This window comes from Amblyomma maculatum, chromosome 4 (assembly GCF_055883805.1).
Source record: "Amblyomma maculatum isolate TAMU_Amacu chromosome 4, ASM5588380v1, whole genome shotgun sequence".
Classification (NCBI taxonomy): domain Eukaryota; kingdom Metazoa; phylum Arthropoda; class Arachnida; order Ixodida; family Ixodidae; genus Amblyomma; species Amblyomma maculatum.
This window is the reverse complement of record NC_139347.1, coordinates 36,321,537-36,329,026: the sequence shown is the minus strand read 5'-3', so window position 1 is coordinate 36,329,026 and position 7,490 is coordinate 36,321,537. Positions and strand designations below refer to the sequence as shown.

Below are 7,490 nucleotides of genomic sequence, written 5' to 3'. Positions count from 1 at the left end.
CCTTTAGCCGTGTTAATTGTTGGCGCTCTTCCTTCGTATTGCTAACCTTTGTTACCGCTTTTCGCCTTCCCATGTTAATAAAACGCGCCCCTCTTCTCTGTTTTTTCCTTTGTTTCCTTCCGTCATTGCCCGCCCCCAACCCTGTTTTTCCATTCTTGTTTACACATGCCCGTAGTGCGTCATTTCACGAAAAGGTTTGTCTGCGTGTTTTTCATGATGCTCCTCGTGTAATCTTTTGATGTCCCGGACACGTGTGTTTTTATCAGTTCACTCGTGCGCCCTGACGGTCACGTTGCCGTGATAATTCCCCCTGGTGGGTGTTTTTCTCGGTGTGCATATAAGTGCGGGTTTCAGTTTCCTCTAATAAAGTTGCAAGTTCAGCGCTCTGTCCTATCTTAGTCTTCTTTTCCTCTGATTGTGTTCGCGCTGCTGATACATATGGATCGTTACCAACTAGCCCGACAGATCGTGTTATTAGAAATGCAGGCTGCCATTCAATAGCTTAAAGAATGCGAATACAAAGTAATATTGAAAGAGCTGGTGTACTGATAACATATGATGTTCATATAATAAGGGACGAGCGTTAGTGGAAAAAGTGCTGCAGGTGATAATGCGGATGGCCTAATTTTGTATATGCTGTGCAGAAGATAATGGCAGTAGTATTTCCCTAAACTACAATCCCGTAAGTGAGGCGGCTGTGAATGAAAGCGTAATACAGAGATAAGAGAACCTAACAAGGAAAATATGGGCGTGCTTTAGTGAGAGCTCGGATGCAAAACATATATATATATATATATATATATATATATATATATATATATATATATATATATATATATATATATATATATATATATATTTAAATGAGGGATGTGGGCTGAGAATTTAAGTGCAGAATCAAGACTAACGCCCAGAAAGCTAGTGTTATCGAAAGCTGGATTAGTATAAGAACAGAGGGTTAACGTAGGAGTGCATGGAGTGTTATCGAAAGCTGGATTAGTATAAGAACAAAGGGTTAACGTAGGAGTGCATGGAAGGATTTTCTGGCTACTTTTGAAGATTAAAAACTTTGTTTTAGTGGGGTTAATAACCAGGTGGTTATCAAGACACCATTTTGTTATGTTACTCAAAACGGTATTCAAATCAACAGTAAGATCATCAATGAACCGGTTAGATAATGACACAGTAGTATCGTCCTCGTATAAAATACAGTGAGTTGGACTAATAGAAGTAGGAAGGTCGTTAATATATAATATGAACAGTAAAGGTCCTAAAATAAATCCCTGAGGAACACCTTGGTTAATAGTTTTATCTAGAGAGGTAGTTTCATTAATATTGATTATTTGTTTACGATCCTGTAAGTTGCTTTTCAGAAGGAGAGATACAGGGTATACTATGCCATAACATTCTAGTTTCTGTAGCAAAATCAAATGGTTAATCGTATTAAAAGCTTTTGTGAAATCTAAAAACACAGAACTAACAAATTCGCCATTGTCAATGGCATGCTTCATAAATTCAGTCAAAGAGATAAGAGCCAAGTTAGTTGAACTGCCGGACCTAAAACCAAACCGACAGGGGGTAATAATATTAAATTTATTTAGATAATTGTCTAAGCGACTGATTATTAATTTTTCAATCACCCTACTAAGAGATGATAATATAGATTTTGGGCTATAGTTAGATATTATTTGTTTGTCACCTTTTTTGAAGACCGGAATGACTTGCGCTGTTTTAAGGCAAGCAGGAAAAACGCCATTCTTTAAGATAAGATTTATAAAATGACAGAGCGATTTAGAAACTAGGTTAGCAACAAGTTTCAAGTGCCGTGAAGATATGTTATCAACTCCAGGGCTAGTGTCCTTGAAGCTATTAATAATCAACTCGATTTCACAAGAGGAGACAGGAAAAAGCAAGAAAGATTGATTAGTGCGTTTCAAATCTAGCTCTGGTGGAAGTGGAAGCCGGTTATGTGGCTCAGAAAACAAGTCACTGAAAGCATTCGCGATGTCAAATGGCTCAGTGTAGACAGTACCACTGAAATTAATTCTAGTGGGGGAATTGTTAGCGCATTGCAGATTGACTATCCAATGATTCATCACATTTCGTGCAACCTTACAATTATTTATGAGACTGAATAGTAGTATCACCGGCAACAGCGAGGAACGTTATAGGGCAGCGCTAAACAAGACACGGAGGGACATTTGAGGCAGAACGGGTACCGACTATCTTATTCGGGCAGAATGACGTCATGCATCCTCATCTCAAAGGTAGTTAAAGCCACTAGGTTTGCCGGTATTATGGCAAATCGCGCCTGGGGAAGTGACATAGAAAAACACTTCATGTAAAATAAATGCATCGATTAAAAATACAGGTTTGGGATCACTGGTTTATGCTGGTTTAACGAGTCCTTATCTATAACGTTGCAATACAGAAAGTAATTTCGATGTAACGGGCTTTTTCTACACTGGGCACTTTTCTGTTCTATGCACCCAAGCAGGATTCTACCATAACTGTGTTAAACTTAATGTCTGTAATCGCCTGTCAATCTATGGTGCCATCCGTCGGACCAAAAAAGAAGACAGTCGGCGCCCGTCTGGCCTAAAGTGCTTCTTTGTCCGCGTATTGATTTGCACTGCTTTATGACGTTTCAAATATGAACCAGCTAAACTAACCTCAAATGTTATTCATAGATAACTAGGGTTCATCGAGCAATATCTTGTCATAAGGAAACGTATTAGGTGAACAGTTATCATGTGCATTTCAGCTGTCTGTGCTGGCCGGAAGAAGTGATCCATCCCGGCCTCGGCGCCCTCTTTTTGAAGGAGGCGGAAAACAAGGCACCCGTCGGCTGTGCGATGTCAGCGCGTTAAAGAACCCCAGGTGGTCGAAATCTCTGGAGCCCCCCACTATGGCGTCTCTCATAGACTGAGTCGCTTTGGGACGTTAAGCTCCATAAACCAAACCAAACCAAACCAAACCAAACCGAAGAAGTGATCCCGAGAAATCCTCCTTAATAGCAGAGTTGGCGCCTTTGCAGTGGCATCCTGAGTAAGGAACCTTAATATGGCCTTGAATTAGTCACACTTTACAACTACTGGGCTGTTCTTGACAATGTATGTTGTTGTTGGTCTTTATGAGCTCTTTCTGGGCTAGCACTTTCTAATATCATAATCCTCGGATCTGTCCTGTTTCCAACCTATCCTCAGACAGCCCAAAGAAGGAAACGTTGCGCTTAATAATAATAATAATAATAATAATAATAATAATAATAATAATAATAATAATAATAATAATAATAATAATAATAATAATAATAATAATAATAATAATAATAATAATAATAATAATAATAATAATAATAATTGGTTAACACGAAGAGAAAGACGCAGTATCTGTCACAATTCTGTGGGCACCTGAACCACGCCGTAAGGGAAGGGGGAAGGGAGGAGGGTGGGGGTGAAAGTGGAAAGGAAGAAAGAGGAGCCGTAGTGGAGGGCTAGAGAGTAATTTCGACCATCTGGGGATTTTTAACGTGCACCGACATCGCAGAGCACACGGATGCCTCTGCGTTTAGCCTCCATCGAAACGCAGCATCCGGCGGTCGGAATCTAACCCGGGAACTCCGTCATAGTAGTCGGGCATCTTAACCACTGCGGCTTGGCAAAACTTCGCATTTGCGTAACCTTTTCATCGGCTTATTTGTTGCTGCCCTCGCTGTCAGGAAATATCCAGGAAAAGGATGAGCTCGCGCACTTAGTAACTGAGAGTTTTGAATGTGAGCTAGTCTTCCCTTGAATTTGAGGGTCTTGGCTTCATTCCCATAAATGAGCTAAGTTAGACGCCAGCTCCTTGCGCTTAAAACGTACGATACTGTCAAACAAAAAGAGTACTCACTGTGGTCGATCGGCAAAAATTTTGCACAAATTTTAATTTATTAGGCCAGCAATTGCCTTAATGTCACCAGATATAAAAAGAGAACGCATGAAAACAACGCGGCCGGCAAACCGGCGGCATTTAGCATAATCAGTAAGCGTGCGGGGGAAAAAATGCATTTCCTTTACACCAAGGATGAAGGACGTAACTATAGTTAAGGGCACCTGTTTAACCAGCCTGGAGAGAGTCGTAAGGTTATGGCTTAAAGAAGACATCGGGACAAAAAAAAAAGAAAAAAAGCTAACTATCCACATTACTTAGTATGGCGAAAGTGGAAGCTACGAATTGAAGAAATTGACCAATCAACAGTTGCTGTTGGGTACCGGGAGAAAAAGAGGCAGGTAGCTGAGGAATTGTTAGTTTCCCTCATGGTTAGGTGAACGGCCAATACGCGATGATAGAAGGACAGAGTGAGAAGTTAGACATCTCAGCCCTTTCGCTTGCGTTTTCACTAGCCTACAGCTCGGACGTGTGGAAGCATAAGGATGAGATACTAAGTGCTGATTTTGCATCGCTATCTCTTTAGCACGTCTGCGCCGTATACACATATTTAGCATCACACACAGAATCTAGAGCCCACTATCAAACCTTATGTTTTGTAGATTATCCGTGCAAGCGACATTTATCCGAAAACTGCGCCTTTCGTCACCAGCGAGAGCATAAAAGAAAATACAGTAGACCGGTAACAAACAGCGCTTCGGTTCTTACTTGGGTCTGACGCCCGTGAAAATGGACCTGCCGGTATCGGGAACGTAAAGACCATCCGGAAGGGAGAGGAAGAAAATCTGTGTCACGACGATGTATAAGACGCTCCACTGCCGTTAGGAGAGTTCTCCTATCTCTTCCCCACCCTCCGCCTAGCTTGGCCGAGCCACGTCTGCACGCTCTCTCCCCCGAAATTGCTTGGCCCGCCGGCTCTCCACGCACGAACTTGTTAGGAACGCCTTGGTCAGCTTCACATTGTGACCCGCCACTCGGCGCCTACTGCGGCCCTCCGTCGCAGCGCGAAACCTCGAATCTTCTTCGCTCGTGTGTTGCGGTTGTGTGCTTGCGCCCGTGGAACCTCAGGAAGAAGCACGTTGACCTTCAGGTGAACTTGATCGTCGTGGGCTTGTTACCGCAGTGCTCCACAAACATGACGTCGTTGGCGACAGGAGTGGCGGCTCCGATTGTGGACCTGTACAGGTATGTGCTCTCTTTACGAGACCCGCGCACGGAAGGTTGGACGCTAGTCGCCGATCCCAAGTTTATGTTCCCTCTGCTCTTCGGCTACATCTACATAGTCAAGTTTGGCGGGCCGCGATGGATGATGAACCGCAAGCCGTTCGAACTCAAGCCCGTCATCATGGTCTACAACTTGTCCATGGTGATTGCTAACATCTTCTTCTTCTACCAATACGTTCGGCGCTCCTACATCGGTGGTGGCTACAACGTATTCTGCCAAGGAGTTAGCTACTCCCGAGACGAGAACGCCATGGCTATTCTTAGCTTGACCTGGTGGTATCTTTTCGTGCGCATCGCTGATTTCTTCGACACAATTTTCTTCCTGGCTAGGAAGAAGTTTTCCCACATCACTGTGTTGCACGTGCTGCACCACTTCCTTGTGGTGTTTAGTGGCTGGCTCTGGATCACGTTTGGATGCGACGGCCAGGTACTGATGGGCATCTGCTTCAATTCCTTCATCCACATTATCATGTATTCCTACTACTTTCTCGCTGCCCTCGGTCCAGCAGTTCAGAAGTACTTGTGGTGGAAGAAATATCTCACTCGGTTGCAGATCTTCCAGTTTGTCTTTCTTACCCTGCACGTGTCTATACCGATCTTCTATGATTGTGGCTATCCGATGGTGCTTACTGTCTTGGCGTCTGTACAGGGAACACTGGGACTAATCCTGTTCATCAACTTCTACATCACCGCCTACGCTTCGAATGGCAACTTGGATTTCTGCACAGTGCAGGGAGACAAAAAAGACTGACTGTATTCGGAGCAGGCAGCGCTTTCGGCTGTGCCGAAAAAAAATGTGCGCCATCGGTGGAGTTGTTGAGTGTGTGAAAGCGTGTTTGCAAGAACATCATCCCTGTGTACTTGGAGTCATGCCATGAAAATGCATGCCACAGTGATTAGCGCAAACATTGATCGCCCCATTTTGGTTTCTGCTCAATGGACGTGCGACGTGTACCTTGAGATTCTAGTTTATGTCATTTTCACCTGTCATTTCCGTCTCATGTTCATTGTGCTTTCATGTCTTGCTGTGTGAGCAATGCAACTCTATTGTGGTCTTTCTTTTTTCGTCACCAAAGTGCATTGTTACTACTTCCACGCAGAAAATATCAGCATCCCGCGACCGCTGGTCCATCAGAGGCATTGTCTTTTTTCTTTATGAAATCTTTTGGAGTCACGTTAGTATTGTCATATTTTAACAAATGCTCCTAACATTAAACGAACACTTCATGATTGCTCTTATGAGAGTAGTGTCGCTGCAGATGTCTAACCACTTTGGCAGTGCGCCTTATGTTCATTGAAAGGCATCTGGAACCGCTGTGTGTGTGCATAATTTATCATCTACTGAATGCTAGCATATCAATCATAACAAAGGTAAGATATGCAAAATATTTCAGCTTCAAATAGGCATTTAGCGTTTACATTCAAATCACAATAAGCTTACAAATTGCGCAAATTACAGATGCGGACTTAGTAAAGGTTGTTGAGATTGTTTATGCTGCAGCAAAGGGCTAGTCATCAAATGACTCCAAGAAGAGATGGTCAGTCCTCTTACGGTGCATTATAAAATGAAGAATGACCGCACATGGTTTGTAACCACGTGAAATAATAAATAACGCTTTTGACACGCTATATCCATACGAGGTCCGAGTTCAGAGCTATTGAAAGCGCCAAGCGTCCTGCACTGCCGTGTCAAGACAGTTAGTGTGCAGTGTTATAATTTCTGTCATGCTGCTTGAAAATTCTTCTTGATTATTTATGCATCGGGGCCATGCATGCAGTTGTTCTGAAAATTCCTTTTGTCTGTGCGTAAAAGCGAACCTTGTCATCTACACGTGTGAAGGCTGTGCTGGCGCAGAGCCATCAGGCGAAGAAGCAGATATTACCTTCTTGACTGCTTGCTGTGACTCGTTCCATCTTTGGCCCTCTTCTCAGCTCCCAGTCTGTCGCGTGTCCCATATATCGCACAAGACAAGCAAGCAGCGGTCACTGTTTGCCGACACTACTGGGCTGAGGGCACTCCGAATACCGCAAATGTCACAGTGGTTCTTTTGTTTACTCGTGTCAACGAACCTGGCGCCGACTTGCTCCTCGAGTCATTTCCTCTGCAACGGGGGCAAGGTGCAGGGAGCGCCGCGCTATTCAAACAGGGACTTCTGTGTAATCTGCCCTATGACACCGCGCGAGATTGGCTCCCCAGTTTTACGCATGCAGTTCATTGCCCTGTGACCTGCGACAAATATAGGGTGGCCTCCACGCAGCATAACTTCTCAGTGCCACCAGGCCTAGTAGAGATCGCGTATTTGCTGATTGACTTGTTCTCAATTATTTCTTTG

General features: G+C 43.7%; 1 pseudogene; it reads left to right on the top strand.

Moving 5' to 3' along the window:
• The first annotated feature begins 5,068 nt into the window (after window positions 1–5,068).
• LOC146190704 (very long chain fatty acid elongase AAEL008004 pseudogene) lies at window positions 5,069–5,908 on the top strand (annotated as a pseudogene).
• The last annotated feature ends 1,582 nt before the right edge of the window (window positions 5,909–7,490 follow it).